General features: G+C 38.1%; 1 protein-coding gene across 2 annotated transcripts in view; it reads right to left on the reverse strand.

Annotated features, from left to right (window-relative positions):
* Positions 1–17,439, reverse strand: part of ZC3H12B (zinc finger CCCH-type containing 12B) — a 562,987-nt gene that overhangs the window by 239,741 nt on the left and 305,807 nt on the right. The window contains exon 2 of one of the 2 annotated variants that reach the window (XM_043457509.1): positions 888–948. The exons of the other annotated variant lie outside the window; for it this stretch is intronic. The gene's annotated coding sequence lies outside the window, so the exon portion shown is untranslated. The remainder of the gene's footprint in view (positions 1–887; positions 949–17,439) is intronic. 2 annotated transcript variants of the gene reach the window in all.

Consider the following 17,439-nt stretch of genomic DNA (forward strand, 5'->3'; position numbering starts at 1 on the left):
AAAAAGAAATAAAAGGAATCCAAATAGGAAAAGAAGAAGCAAAATTCTGTTTTTAGATGACATGATAGTATACATAGAAAATCCAAAAGAATCTCTCAGAAAACTACTAGAGCTAATCAGTGAATTTAGCAAAGCTGTGGGATACAAGGTCAATACACAGAAATCACTTGTATTCCTGTATACTAACAATGAAAAATCAGAAAGAGAGATTAATGAATCAATCCCATTCACCTTTGCAATGAAACAAATAAAATATCTAGGAATAAACATACCTAAGGAAACAAAACAACTGTGCACAGAAAATTATGACACTGATAAAAGAAATCAAATCAAAGATGACATAAACAGATAGAAAGATATTCCGTTTCTTGGGTAGGAAGAATCAACATTGTGAAAATGACTATACTACCAAATGCAATCTACAGGTTCAATGTAATCTCTATCAAATTAAAAATGTCATTTTTCACAGAACTAGAACACAAAAACCACAATTCATATAGAAACACAAAAGAACCCAAAAAGCCAAAACAGTGTTAAGAAAGAAGAATGGAGCTGAAGGAATCAACCTTCCTGACTTCAGACTATACTACAAAGTTACAGTCATCAAGACAGTATGGTATTGGCACAAAAAGAGAAATATAGACCAATGGAACAAGATAGAGAGCCCAGAGAAAAACCCACACATCTATGGGTACCTTATTTTTGACAAAGTTGGCAAGAATATACAATGGGACAAAGATAGCCTCTTCAATAAGTGGTGCTTGGAAAACTGGACAGCTACATGTAAAAGAATGAAATTAGAACACTTCCTAATGCTATACACAAAGATAAAAACTCAAAATGCATTAAAGACCTAAATGTAGAATCAGAAACTATAAAACACTTACAGGCAAACAGGGAGAACTCTTGATGACATAAATCAAAGCAAGATCCTCTATGAGTCGCCACCTAGAGTAATGGAAATAAAAACAAAGGTAAACAAGTGGGACCCAATTAAACTTAAAAGCTTTTGCACAGCAAAGGAGGCTACAAACAAGGTGAAAAGACAACCCTCAGAATGGGATAAAGTAATAGCAAATGAACAACTGACAAATAATTACTTTCCAAAATACACGAGCAGCCCATACAACTCAATACTAGAAAAACAAACAACTCAATCAAAACATAAGGAAAAGACCTAAACAGACATTTCTCCAAAGAAATACTTAGACATGAAAAGATGTTCAACATCACTCATTATTAAAGAAATGCAAATCAAAACTACAATGAGAAGATACTACCTCACACCAGTCAGAATGGCCATCATCAAAAAGTCTACAAACAATAAATGCTGGAGAACATGTGGAGAAAAGGGAACCCTCTTGCATTGCTGGTGGGAATGTAAATTGATACACCCACTATGGAAGACAGTATGGAGATTGCTTTAAAAACTAGGAATAAAACCTCCATATGATGCAGCAATCCCAGCATCAGGTATATACCCTGGGAAAATTGAAAGACACATGTATCCCAATGTTCATTGCAGCTCTATTTACAATAGTTAACATGGAAGCAAACTAGATGTCCACCAACACATGAATGGACAAAGACGCCATGGTACATACATACAATGCAATATTACTCAGCCATAAAAAGGAGCACATTTGAGTCAGTTCTGAGGTGAACAAACCTAGAGCCTAGTATACAGAGTGAAGTAAGTCAGAAATATAAATATAAATATTGTATACTAATACATACATATGAAATCTAGAAAGATGGTACTGATGAATTTATTTTCAGGGCTGCAATGGAGAAACAGACAAAGAAAACAAACTTATGGACATGGGGAGAGGGGAGGAGGGGGAGGGGGAGCTGAATGGAAAGAGTAACATGGAAACTTACAATATCATATGTAAAACAGATAGACAATGGGCTTTTGTTATATTACTCAGGGAACTCAAACAGGGGCTCTAGAAGGGTAAGATGGGAAGGCAGGTGGAAGGGAGGTTCAGGAGGGAGGGGGCATGCGTGTACCTATGGCTGATTCTTGTTGATGTTTGACAGAAAACAACAAAATTCTGTAAAGCAATTATCCTTCAATAAATAAGTAAAAATCTTCCAACAAATAAAAGCCCAGAGCCATATGTCTTCACAGATGAATTCTACCAGAAGTTTAGGGAAGAGCTAAAATCTATCCTGCTCAAACTCTTCCAGAAAATTTTACAGAAAGGAAAACTTCCAAGCTCATTCTACTAGGCCACCATCACCCTGATATCAAAGCCAGACAAAGATGCAGCAAAAAATACAATTAGAGGCCAATATCTCTGATGAAAATAAATGCAAAAATCCTCAACAAAATTCTAGCAAACAGAATCCAACAACACTTCTAAAAGATCATACATCATGATCAAATGGGCTTCATCCAAGGTATGCAAGGATTATTCAATATATGCAAAAAATCAACATAATTTTCCATATTAACGAATTGAAAGGTAAACACCACATAATTGCCTCAGTAAATGCAGAGAAAGCCTTTGACAAACTTCAACACCCATTTGTGATAAAAACTCTACAGAAAGTAGACATAGAAGTAACATACCTCAAACATAGTAAAAGCCATATAAAAGCCATATAAGATAAATCCACAGCAAACCTTATCCTCAATAGTATAAAACTGAAAGAATTTCCTTTAAAAAATAGTACACAGAAGTCTCTAGCATTCCTATATACTAACAATGAAAAATCAGAAAGAGAAATTAAGGAAACAATCTCAGTCACCATTGTTACAAGAAGAATAAAATACTTAGGAATAAATTTACTTAAAGAGACAAAAGACCTATATGCAGAAAACAACAAGACACTGATGAAAGAAATCAAAGATGACACAAACAGAGGTAGAGATATACCATATTCTTGGATTGAAAGAATCAATATAATGAAAATGAATATGCTACTGAAAGCAATCTATAGATTCAATGTAATCCATATCGAACTACCAATGGCATTTTTCACAGAACTAGAACAAATGATTTCACAATTTGTATGGAAACACAAAACACCCTGAGTAGCCAAAGCAATCTTGAGAAAGAAGAATGGAACTGGAGGTATCAACCTTCTTGACTTCAGAATATGCTACACAGCTACAGTCATAAAGACAGTATGATACTGCTACAAAAATGTAAATATAGACCAATGGAGCAAGGTAGAAAGCATGGAGATAAATCCATGCACCTATGGGCACCTTATTTTTGACAAAGGAGCCAAAAATATGCAATGGTTAAAAGACAGTCTGTTTAACAAGTGGTGCTGGTAAAATTGGTCAACTATGTGTAAAAGAATGAAATTAAAATACTTCCTAACACCATACACAACAATAAACTCAAAATGGATTAAAGACCTAAGTGTAAAACCAGAAACTATAAAGCTTGGAGGAAAACATAGGCAGTACACACTCTTTGACATAAACCACAGCAAGACCTTCTTTGACCCACCTCCTAGAATAATGGAAATAAAAGCAAAAATAAACAAATTGGACTTAATCAGGCTTAAAAGCTTTTGCACAATACAGGAAACTATAAGCAAGGTGAAAAGATAATCTTCAGAATGGGAGAAATTAATAGCAAATGGATCAACTGAGAAAGAATTAAATCCAAAATATATAAGCAGTACATGCAATTCAAATCAGAGAAACGATCCAATAAAAAAACAAGCAATAAATGCTGGAGAGGGTGTGGAGAAAAGGGAACCCTCTTACACTGTTGGTGGGAATACAAGCTAGTACAGTCATTATGGAGAACAGTGTGGAGATTCCTTAAAAAAACTAGAAATAAAACTGCCATATGACCCAGCAATCCCACTGCTGGGCATATACACCGAGGAAACCAGAATTGAAAGAGACACATGTACCCCAATGTTCATTGCAGCACTGTTTATAATAGCCAGGACATGGAAGCAACTTAGATGCCCATCAGCAGACAAATGGATAAGAAAGCTATGGTACATATACAAAATGGAATATTACTCAGCCATTAAAAAAATGCATTTGAATCAGTTCTAATGAGATGGATGAAACTGGAGCCCATTATACAGAGTGAAGTAAGCCAGAAAGATAAATACCAATACAGTATACTAACAATACACCAGTACTAACACCAATACAGTATACTAACGCATATATATGGAATTTAGAAAGATGGTAACGATAACCCTATATGCAAGACAGAAAAAGAGACAGAGGTGTATAGAATAGATTTTGGACTCTGTTGGGAGGAGGCAAGGGTGGGATCATCTGAGAGAATAGCATTGAAACATGTATATTATCAAGTGTGAAACAGATCGCCAGTCCAGGTTGGATGCATGAGACAAGTGCTCAGGGCTGGTGTACTGGGATGACCCAGAGGGATAAGATGGGGAGGGAGGTGGGAGGGGGGTTCAGGATGGGGAACACATGTAAATCCATGACTGATTCATGTCAATGTATAGAAAAAAACCACTAGAATATTGTAAAGTAATTATCCTCCATCTAATAAAAAATAAAGGGAAAAAAAAGTGGGCAGTAGACTTAAACAGATATTTCTCCAAAAGACCTGCAAATGGCTAATAAACACATGAAAAGATGCTCAACATTGCTCATTACTAGAAAAATGCAAATCAAAACCACAATGAGGTATCATCTCACACCGGTCAGAATGGCCATCATCAAAATTCCTACAAACAATACATGCTGGAGAGGGTGTGGAGAAAAGGGAACCCTCTTACACAGTTGGTGGGAATGTAAATTGATACAACCACTTTGGAAAACAATATGGAGATTCCTTTAAAAACTAGGAGGTGGGAGGGGGGATCGGGATGGGGAGTACATGTAAATCCATGGCTGATTCATGTCAATGTATGAAGGGAGCCACTACAATATTGTAGAGTAATTGGCCTCCAACTGATAAAAATAAATGAAAAAAACAAAAAAAAACTAGGAATAAAGCTACATACAATATGACCCAACAATCCCACTACTGGGCATCTACCCTGAGGAAACCAGAATTGAAAAAGACACATGGACCCTACCCCAGGGTTCATTGCAGAACTATTTACAATAGCTAAGACGTGGAAGCAACCTAGATGTCCATCGACAGATGGATGGATAAGGAAGTTGTGGTACATATACACAATGGAATATTACTTAGCTATAAGAAGCAACACATCTGAGTCAGTTCTAATGAGGTGGATGAACATAGAGGTTATTATACAGATTGACATAGGTCAAAAACAGACAAATATTGTATATTAATGCATGAATATGGAATCTAGAATGATAGTAATGGCAGTCCTACTCGCAGGGCAGGAAAAGAGGCACAGACATTTTGGACACAGTAGGGAAAGGAGAGAGTGGGATGATATGAGAAAATACCATTGAAACATATACATTACCATACGTAAAACAGATAGCCAGTGGGAGTTTGTTGTATGATGCAGGGAACCTAAAGCCAGTGCTCTGTGACAGCTTAGATGGGTAGTAGGGGGAGGCAGGCAGAATGGGGATTCGGTGGGGGGGGGGGTCATGTGTACACCTAATGCTGATTTATGTTGATGTATGGCAAAAATCACAGTATTGTAATTATCTTTTAATTAAAAAAATAAAGTATAAAAAAAGGAAAAATAAAAAGTAGAGGCAAAATAATGTTGCTTAGAATTATCTTGGCAACCACTGGAAAATCAATGTTAAATATATGTTCAATAAATGAGAAAACAATTTTAAGAAAACAAATGAAGTTTCTATTTCCACTAGTTCTGTGGGGTTTCTGCAATTACGTTCTGCTGGCCTTCAAAGCTTAATGCTATGGGGTTTTGTCTTCTTATCGCAAGACTGCCAGGCTGGGGAGCTTGACATGGGGCTCAGAACACTCACTTCTATAGCATAACTCCTGATATATCATTATATTCCAGATTGTGGATTGCCGAACTCACAGGTATGAGATTTTTTTATATTGAAAGTCCATCCCCTCCTACCCAACTCGTGGGTTCTTTATTCATGTCTTTAGTTGTAGAAGCTCTTTTCTGATAAATTCCAGGTTTTTTCATCAGTTTTTCTGCGGGTATTTGTGATATGTTGGGTTCTTGAGAGGAAGTGAGTTCAGAGTCTTTCTACTCTGCCATCTTCCAAATTGCTGAAATAATTATTTTGCATTCATTTATAGGTAACTCACAAATCTATATTTCTTTTATGTTAGTTATTGGAAAATTATTGTTTTCCAGTGGTAGCATAATGTTTCCTTCACTTTTAAATTTCTGATGGCTTTGCCTTGGTAACTGCTCATCTGAGGGAATAGTCATCTCTTCCAACCAATTTGGACAATCTTTTGTGGGGAATACTTTCACTTGAGGCTGGCTGAAGTTACTGGTTAGGTGGACTGCAGTGTTTGGGGCACAGAAGCATAGTATCTGTGTAGCTCCAGTCAAAAACTGTGGGAGTCTTCCATGGCCCAAACTGTGGAGGTCCTGTAGTGATAGTGGCAAGTGAGCTATCGGGGTCCTCAGACACAAAGTCTGGTGGGATTCTGTGTTTTCCCATAGGAGTAAGTTTACAGGAAAAACTTTAAGCCAGTGGGGAATGGGGAATCCTCTTGGTGCCAGGTCTGATGAGTTGGCACTCAGAGGAGTGCAATGAGAGTTCTAAGATTGGGGCATACAGAACTTCCATAGTGCCTATGTCCTGGGGCACAAGTACACTTGCTGTGGCAATGGTGCTGATGTCTGAGGTCAGCATGTATGCAGATCACTTGTGGAAGTATAATCTGCATCTTAGGTCTTGCTACAGTGACTTGCACCAAGTTTGGAAAAGAGCAGGGTGTGGATTCTGAGATGACAGGAGAAAGTTGTGGCTTGGGCCCAGGGGACAGGGTGCAGTAGCAGCATGGCCTGGGAACAGTGGGTTAAAATTAAAACTCTGCCCCAAGGATACAGTTCCAGAATAAGAACAACTTGCTCCTATATATAGCCACTAAATCTGCATGTTGGCACCCAAAGGCAGTGTATCAGTAGCCCTTTCCCAGTAACAACAGTTTGAAGTCATGATCTGTAAGTGAGGGTTGGACCTAGAACAGCAGATGTGCATCCCCAGTAAAGACAGATAAAATCTGCAACCTGAGCCCCTGAGAGTAGGTCTCACCACAGTAACATCAGCCTCAGGAAGGAGATGAAACAGTGTGAACTCTGGGGAGTTCCATCAGCTGGGATCAGCATTGGTAATGACTGTGGCAGTCTTCAGTATCAAAGGCTGAAAACATCAATAGTGGTGAGGCTTCCTGGGGTTCCCTTGCACTCCTTTTTCCCATGGAATATCTCCAAAGGGATCCTTCCTGGCACCAAATTGCTCTTGACCGGGGATAATGCAGTTAAAATGCTTCCTATCCTTTTCTATGCGTCTGTTCTGTTTTTAAGCTCAGCAGAAATTTGTTGATTCTTCATTAAAACCCAGAGTTTTCCCACAGGTATTTTAATCAGTTTATAGTTTTTATTGTTTGTATTGTTTTGTTGTTTTTGAGAAGATGAGTGTTAAGAACTCCTAGCCTCCCATCTTACTGATGTCACTGTAGGAGAATTTTTAACCAAGAAAAATTATCTGAATTTCAATAAGAGAACTTTGTGGCCTTTGGACTTACCCTGGACTTATCCCCTGTGACCTAGCTTGGTGTCAGCTTTGAAGAAAACAGAACCCTATGTTCCTGTTATATGTTTCTAGAATGGGGGGGCTGGGCAGTGCTAGAAAGAAGCTTATTCTCAAAGAATTGTTGTTGTTACTTTTGACCCATCTTTTTTTCTTGCGTGGAAAATCCTATGGACAGAGGAGCCTGGAAGGCTGCAGTCCATAGAGTCACACAGAGTCTAACACTACTGAAGTGACTTAGCATGCATGCACAACTTCTTGAAGCCCAGCTCAAAGGGCTTGCCTTCATTTTGTGTAACTTGGAACCCTACCAAGGCTTAGACAGACACTATCAAACATATCAACAGGGGGTAATTATCTAAAGTATTTAAAGACAAATGTATTAGCTGCTGCATCATGGAAAAAGTACAAAAGCTGAGGCAAACAATATGAAAACAAAAATTCTGTACAGGGTGGGGGATGAAACAATTCATGGAAAAAGGCATTAAAAGCTCCTATATGTTAATGGGGAATATAGAAGACCACAGGAGTATCCAGAGTCAGCTGCCTGCTCAGAAAATTCCTACAAAGGCCCTAAGCTCTTACCAATAGCTGACATTCATCCTCCTAAGTAGCAGGAAGGCAAACTAGGAGGAGGTAAACTAATAGAGAAAGTTCAGACATTGGGCTTGCTAAACAAAAACTTTAAATCAACTACTAAATATGCAAAGAGAACTAAAGAAAATCATTTACAAACTACTAAAATAAACTACAAACTTTTATCTCATTAAATAGAATATATCAATAAAAGTAGTAATTGTAAAAGAAACCAGAAACCCAATTCATGTTGATGTTATGGCAAAAACCATCACAATAATGTAATGTAATTATCCTCTAATTAAATAAATATATTTCAAAAATAAAATAAAACAAGTAACCAGAAACCAACAAAAACTTTGTATAGCAATTATCTTTCTATTAAAAATAAATTTAAAAAGAAAATTAAAAAACAAGCTTGATTTTTTTTTTTTATAGAAAGAAAGCACAAAGAAAGTATGGCACTAAAAAATAACTGTAATATAAAAATCAGTAGAGAGGTTCCATAGAATATTAGAGCTTGGCAACAAACAGGGCAGAGAGAGTTCTGCATTGGTGGCTGCCACCTTGTATGCATTTATGCTCTGTCACTTAAGTTGTGTCTGACTCTTTGGAACCCCATGGACCATAGTCTTCCAGGCTCCTCTGTCCATGGGATTTTCCCAGCAAGAGTACAGGAGTGAGTTGCCATGCCCTCCTCCAGGGATCTTCCCAACCTAGGGGTTGAACTCACATCTCCCACTCTGCAGGAGGAACATATACAGCTGAGCCATTGGCTAAGCCCCAGTTGCCACCTTGCAACACTCCTCAATCAGATAGGGGAACACCACAGCCTGGATCAATGCATGCTACAGACTGGCACAGGAACTAGGGCAGCTGGGTGCTGGGAAACTTGAGAAAAGGTAATCTAGAAGCAACAGTTAGAAATGGACATGGAACAACAGACTGGTTCCAAATAGGAAAAGGAGTACGTTAAGGCTATATATTGTCACCCTGCTTATTTAACTTCTGTGCAGAGTACATCATGAGAAACGCTGGGCTGAAAGAAGCATAAGCTAGAATTAAGATTGCTGGGAGAAATATCAATAACCTCAGATATGCAGATGACACCACCCTTATGGCAGAAAGTGAAGAGGAACTAAAAAGCCTCTTGATGAAAGTGAAAGAGGAGAGATAAAGTTGGCTTAAAGCTCAACATTCAGAAAACTAAGATCATGGCATCTGGTCCCATCACCTCATGGGAAATAGATGGGGAGACAGTGGAAACAGTGTCAGACTTTATTTTTTGGGAGCTCCAAATCACTGCAAATGGTGACTGCAGCCATGAAATTAAAAGACACTTACTCCTTGGAAGGAAAGTTATGACCAACCTAGATAGCATATTAAAAAGCAGAGACATTACTTTGCCAACAAAGGTCTGTCTGGTCAAGGCTATGGTTTTTCCAGTGGTCATGTATGGATGTGAGAGTTGGATTGTGAAGAAAGCTGAGCGCCGAAAAATTGATTATTTTGAACTGTGGTGTTGGAGAAGACTCTTGAGAGTCCCTTGGACTGCAAGGAGATCCAACCAGTCCATCCTAAAGGAGATAAGTCCTGGGTGTTCATTGGAAGGAGTGATGCTGAAGCTGAAACTCCAATACTTTGGCCACCTCATGTGAAGAGTTGACTCATTGGAAAAGACACTGATGATGGGAGGGATTGGGGGCAGAAGGAGAAAGGGACAACAGAGGATGAGACGGCTGGATGGCATCACTGACTCGATGGGCTTGAATTTGAATGAACTCCGGGAGTTTGTGATGGACAGGGAGGCCTGGCATGTTGCGATTCATGCGGTCACAAAGAGTCGGACACGGCTGAGCGACTGAACTGAACTGAACTGAACTGAACTGAGTGATGTGGAGAGAATTAGCAATCTTGCGGAGTGGTCCTGGTAAGGCAGGGGGGACAACTGTCAGCGCATCTGAAGACAGTGCCACAGAAGAAACAGAGATCTCTGACTTCAGCAAAACTGCTCAAGCCCCACAACCAACATGCTATGATTTCCACACCCTACTGAGTAAATACTCAAGTGCCACCCACATGACACCACAGCTTCCTGCTTAATCTGTGGCATACAGGTTCTGAGGGAAGACTTGATCTAGGGAAACACAGGAATCTGGGAATCCTGAGCTATGGTCCAGCAATCAATGCTGGCATTAGCTCAATAAGCACCATAGAAGCAGCCCAGATCTCAGACAGCAGTGAAACCTGAGGTCAACTGGCAGAAGTTCAATCCCTGCCACCACAATGCTCTGAATACCCACCTAGCAAACTCTCTAGTTGTACCAACTGCATGCCACAATCTTATACCAGATCTGGAATAACCAGAATAGGAGGAGGGACACAGCCTTTGGCTACACTTGAGTGAAAACATGGAGACCTACAGAGGCAAAGCATCAGACCTCTGTGAGTCCACAAATGTCACTTATATCACACTTCCCTCTTTAGGGCATAGCATGCATGCAGAGGGAACAGAACCTCCTCAAGCATGACACTTGGGGTTTCTTCTACAACAAGTAGGGAAACCCCACCCCTGAGAGTGTGGCAACAGTCATGGAACAAAGGGGAAGTCCTGCCTCACACCCTACATGGACTTTAGACCCTTCAACAACAACCACACTCCCTATCAAGGTGTACTGGTCAGCACATTCTGAGGAAAGACATGGCTGAAATTAACATTAAAATCAGTCTTCAAACAAAGATACTGGACACATGCAGTCTACATAAAGACACTCCCACTTAAAAACATGCCTTAAAGAACACAATAGATAACGGTTTCATCTAAATTCATTGAGACAGAGAAAGTTGAGTAAGATGAAAAGGCAGAGGAATGAATCCCAATTAATAAAGCAAGAGAAAAATCCGAGAGAATAAATTATGAAACAGACATTGTCAGTCTATGACACATTGAGTTCCAAACAGAGGTAATAAAAATGTTAACTGAATTAAAGAAAATTACCAGTATAAACACAGATCATTGTAACAAAACATTCTTAACTATGAAGACAATCTAATCAAAAATAGATAATTCAATTTCTGAGATAAAAGGTAATCTAGAAGCAATGAAGAGCTGATCAAAAGACACAGAAGAATGAATAATTGATCAGATGGAAAATTGAAAATCATGCAATCAAAACAGCAGACAGAAAAACAAATGAAAAATGTGAAAGCAAGATACAAAATCTATGGGATAATATAAAATGTTGTGAAGGAGAAGAGAGAGAGAAGGGAATTAAAAGCATATTTGAAGAAATCATGGCTGAAAACTTTCCAAACCAAAGTCCTGAGGTAATAGATATCCAGGGTTAGGAACCACAGAGGGTCTCAAATGAAATTAACCCAAACAGTTCCACACAAAGGCATATTATACTTAAATTGGCAAAAAGTTGATGGTAAAGAGAATATTTTAAATGCAGCAAAAGAAATGCAGAGTTATATGCAAGGGGACCACTATAAGACTCTCATCTGACTCCTCTAAAGAAACTTTGCAGGGCAGAAGGGTGTATCATGATATATTCAAAATCCTGAAAGGGGAAACCCTACAACCTAGGATAGTCTACCCAGCAAAATTATCATTTAGGATAGAAGGAGAGAGAAACAATTTATCAGGCATGCAAAAACTGAAAGGATCCATCAGTAATAAACCTTCCCTAAAATAAATGTTGAAGGGTTTTTCTAAATTGAAAATTAGCTAGAATCTATAGAAAGGGAAAACCCCAATAGGAAATCAAATATATAGTAAGGCTTGAAGATCACCTAAACAAGTCAGTAAACAGATTAAAATCAACAGCAAAAATTGTGGGAGGGATTTTAACAATAAGAAACAGCAAAAGCATAAGCATGAAAGTGTAAAATAGAATATAAAACATAAAATTTAAGGTTGTCATTGTTCAGTTGCTAAATCGTGTCTGATCCCATGGACTGCAGCATGCCAGCCTCCCCTGTCCTTCACTATCTCCCAAAGTTTGCTCAATTTCATGTCCATTGAGTCAGTGATGCTATCTAACCATCTCATCCTCTGCTGCCTCCTCATTTTGCCTTCAATCTTTCCCAGCGTCAGAATCTTTTCCAGTGAGTCAACTCTTCAGGTGGTCAAAGTACTGGAGTTTCAGCTTCAACATCAGTCCTTCAAATGAATATTCAGGACTGATTTTGTTTAGTATTGACTGGTTTGATCTCTTCGAAGTACAGCAAACTCTAAACAGTCTTCTTCAGCACCACAATTCAAAAGCAATTCCTCTGTGTTCAGCTAACTTTATGAACCAATTCTCACATTTGTATGTGACTACTGGAAAAACTGTATCTTTGATTATATGGACCTTTGTTGGCAAAGTGATGTCTCTACTTTTTAATACACGATCTAGGTTTGTCACAGCTTTCCTTCCAAGGAGGAAGCATCTTTCAATTTCATTCCTGTAGTCATCTTCTGCAGGAATTTTGAAGTCAAATAAAATCTGTCACTGCTTTCACTTTTACTCCTTTTATTTGTCATGAAGAGATGGGGCTGAATGTCATGATCTTAGATTTTCTAATGTTAAGATTTAAGTCAGCTACAGGAGAATTTAAAAGCCCATTCACATAACTGGACAAATCATCCAAACAGAAAATGAATAATGAAATGCAAGATTTAAATGACACATTGGACCAGATGCCCTAATCAATATCTATAGGATATTCCATCCCGAAACAGTAGAATAAACATTTTTTTCCTCATATGAACATGGAAAATTCTCCAGGATAGATCACAGACTGGGTCACAAATCAAGCCTTGGTAAATTTAAGAAAATTGAAATTTTATTAAGCATTTTTTCTGACCCCAATGGTATAAGATTAGATAAGAATTACAGTAAGAATCACTAGAGAAGGGAATGGCAAACCACTTCAGTATTTTTGCCTTGAGAGCCCCGTTAAGAGTATGAACAGGCAAAAAGATAGGACACTGAAAGATGAACTCCCCAAGACGGTAGGCCCCCAATATGTTACTGGAGATCAGTGGAGAAGTAACTCCGGAAAGAAGGAAGAGATGGAGCCAAAGCAAAAACAACACACAGTTGTGGATGTGACTGGTGATGGAAGTAAAGTTTGATGCTGTAAAGAACAATATTGCATACGGTCCATGAATCAAGGCAATTTGGAAGAGGTCAAACAGGAAATGGCAAGAGTGAACATTGCCATTTTAGGAATCAGCAAACTAAAATGGACTGGAATGAGTGAATTAAACTTAGACGACCATTATATCTACTACTGTGGGTGAGAATTCCTTAGGAGAAATGGAGTAACCATCATAGTCAACAAAAGAATCAGAAATGCAGTACTTGGATGCAATCTCAAAAACAGCAGAATGATCTCTGTTTGTTTCCAAGGCAAATCATTCAATATCACAGTAATTCAAGTCTATGCCCCAACAGGTAATGCTGAAGTTGAACGGTTCTATGAAGACCTGCAAGACCTTCTAGAACTAACACCTAAAAAAGATGTTCTTTTCATTACAGACGACTGGAATTCAAAAGTAGGAAGTCAAGAAATACCTAGAGTAGCAGGCAAATTTCACTTTGGAATACAGAATGAAACAGGTCAAAGGGTAATAGAGCTTTCCCAAGAGAATGCATTTGTCATAGCAAACAACCCCTTCCAATAACAGAATAGAAGACATTACATACGGACATCACCAGATGGTCAACACTGAAATCAGATTGCTTATATTCTATTGAAGCCAAAGATGGAGAAGCTTTATACAATCAGCAAAAACAAGACTGAGAACTGACTGTGGCTCAGATCATGAACTCCTTATTGCAAAATTCAGACCTAAACTGAATAAATTAGGGAAAACCACTAGACAATTCAGTTATGACCTAAATCAAATCTCTTATGATTATACAGTGGAAGAGGGAAATAGATTCAAGGGATTAGATCTGATAGAGTGAAGAATTATGGATGGAGGTTCATGCAATTGTACAAGGAGCAGGGATCAAGACCATTCCCAAGGGAAAAAAAATGCAAAAAGGTAAACTGGTTGTCTGAGAAGGCCTTACAAATAGCTGTGAAAAGAAGAGAAATGAAAGGCAAACACGAAAATGAAGGATACACCCATTTGAATGCAGAGTTCTAAAGAATAGCAAGGAGAGATAAGAAAGCCTTCTTCACTGATCAGTGCAAAGAAATTGAGGAAAACAATAGAATGGGAAAGAATAGAGATCTCAAGAAAATTAGAGACACCAAGTGAATATTTCATGCAAAGATGGGCACAATAAAGGGCAGAAATGGTAAGGATCCAACAGAAGCAGAAGTTATTAAGAAGAGGTGGTAAGAATATACAGAAGAACTATACAAAAAAGATCCTCAAGACCCAGATAATCATGATTGTATGATCACTCACCTAAAGCCAGACATCCTGGAATGTGAAGTCAAGTGGGCCTTAGGAAGCAGCACTATGAACAAAGGAAGTGGAGCAGATTGAATTCCAGTTGAGCTATTTCAAATCCTAAAAGACGCTGTAAAAGTGCTGCCCTCAATATGCCAGCCAATTTGGAAAACCCAGCAATGCCCACAGGACTGGAAATGGTCAGTTTTCATTCCAATCCCAAAGAAAGGCAATGTCAAAGAATACTCAAATGACCCCACAATTGCACTCATCTCCCACATTACCAAAGTAATGCTCCAAATTCTTCAAGCCAGGCTTCATCAGAAAGTGAATTGTGAAATTCCAGATGTTCCAGCTGGATTTAGAAGCGGCAGAAGAACCAGAGATCAAATTTCCAACATCCGTTGTATCATCAAAAAAGCAAGAGTTCCAGAAAAACATCTACTTCTGCTTTATTGACTATGCCAAAGCCTTTGACTGTGTGAATCATAACAAACTGTGGAAAATTTTTCAATAGATGGGAATTCCCAAAAACCTTACCTGCCTCCTGAGAAATCTGTATGCAGGTTAAGAAGCAACAGTTAGAACCAGAAATGGAACAACAGACTGGTTCCATATTGGGAAAGGAGTACACCAAGCCTATATATTGTCACCCTGCTTATTTAATTTATATGCAGAGCACATCATAAGAAACGCTGGGCTGGAAGAAGCACAAGCTGGAATCAAGATTGCCAGGAGAAATATCAACAACCTCAGATATGCAGATGACACTGCCCTTATGGAAGAAAGTGAAGAAGAACTAAAGAGCCTCTTGATGAAAGTGAAAAAGGAGAGTGAAAAAGTTGGCTTAAAACTCAACATTCAGAAAACTAAGATCATGGAATCTGGCTCCATCACTTCATGGCAAATAGATGGGGAAACATTGGAAATAGTGACAGACTTTATTTTGGGGGACTCTAAAATCAGTACAGAAGGTGACTGCATGAAATTACAGACGCTTGCTCGTTGAAGAAAAGTTGTGACCAACCTAGACAGCATATTAAAAAGTAGAGACATTACTTTGCCGACAAAGGTCGATCTAGTCAAAGCTGTGGTTTTTCCAGTAGTCATGTATGGATGTGAGAGTTGGACTATAAAGAAAGCTGAGTGCTGAAGAGCTGATGTTTTTGAACTGTGGTGTTGGAGAAGACTCTTGAGAGTCCCTTGGACTGCAAGGAGATTCAACCAGTCCATCCTAAACAAAATCGACCCTGAAAATTCACTGGAAGTATTGATGCTGAAGCTGAAACTCCAATACTTTGGCCACCTGATGCGAAAAACTAACTCATTTGAAAAGACCCTGTTGCTTGGAAAGATTGAAGGTGGGAGATGGGCCGACAGTGAATGAGGTGGTTGGATGGTATCACTGACTCAATGGACATGAGTTTGAGTAAACTCTAGGAGTTGGTGATTGACAGGGAGGACCGGCATGCTGCAGTCCATGGGATTGCAAAGAGACAGACATGACTGAGCAACTGAACTGAACGAACTGAAGAGGAAGAAATCTTAAAAACACAAACACATGGAGACTAAACAATACAATTCTAAATAACAAGTGATCATTGAAATAATAAAACAGGAAACAAAAAAATCTAGAAACAGATTACAGTGAAAACAAGACAACTCACAATCTGTGGGATGTTGTTAAAACAGTTCTAAGAGGTGGGTTTGTTGCAATAAAATCCTCCTCAAAAAATAAGAAAAAACATAAAATAAACAACTTAACTTTAGACCTAAAGCAACTAGGAAAATAAGAGCAAAAGAACCTACAAAGTTTTTAGGAAGAAAGAAATCATAAAGATTAGAGCAGAGATAAATGTAGTGGACACAAAGAAAATAATATCAAAGATCAATGATGTTAAAATGTGGTCTTTGAGAGTATAAACAATATTCACAAACCATTAGCCTGTTTTAGCAAGAAAAAATACAGGAAAAGACTCAAGCCAATAAAATTACAAATAAAAAAGTAGAAGTTACAACAGATAATGCAGAAATACAAAGGGTCATAAGAGACTACTATGAGTTACTATATGTCAATAAAATGGACAACCTGGAAGAAATAGACAAATTCTTAGAAAATTATAACTTTCTAAGATTGAACCAGGAAGAAATAGAAAATAGAATATGACCAATCCAAGAACTGAAATCAAAACTTTGATTAAAAAAAATTGTCCAATGAACAAAAGCCTAGGGCCAGATGACTTTACAGGTGAATTTTTTTCAAGTGTTTAGAGAAGTGCTGATGACAATCTTGCTAAAACTCTTGCAAAAAGTTTCAGAGGGAGGAAATCTTCCAGACTTATTCTACGAGCCCAAAATCACCCTGATAACAAAATCAGACAAAGAGATAATATAAAAAATAAAATTACAGGCCAATATCACAGTTGAACATAGATACAAAAATCCTCAACAAAATTCTAGCAAGCAAAATCCAACTACACATTAAAAGGATCATACTACATGATCAAGTGATGTTTATCCTTGGGATGCAACAATTATTCAATATACACAAAGCAATCCATGTTAAGAAATTGAAAGATAAAAAACATAATCATTGCAATATATGAAGAGAAAGTGTTCAACACAATTCAACACCTATTTATGATTAAAAAAAAAAAAAAAACCTCCAGAAAATTGGCATAGAAGAAACCAACCTCAACATAATTCGGGTCATATATCCAAGCACACAGCAAACATTATTGTGAGAAATTGAAAACATTTCCTTTAAGATGAGAAGAAAGACAAGTGTTCCCACTCTCGCCAGTATTATTCATATAGTTTTGGA

This window comes from Cervus canadensis, chromosome X (genome assembly GCF_019320065.1).
Source record: "Cervus canadensis isolate Bull #8, Minnesota chromosome X, ASM1932006v1, whole genome shotgun sequence".
In the NCBI taxonomy this organism is placed as follows: domain Eukaryota; kingdom Metazoa; phylum Chordata; class Mammalia; order Artiodactyla; family Cervidae; genus Cervus; species Cervus canadensis.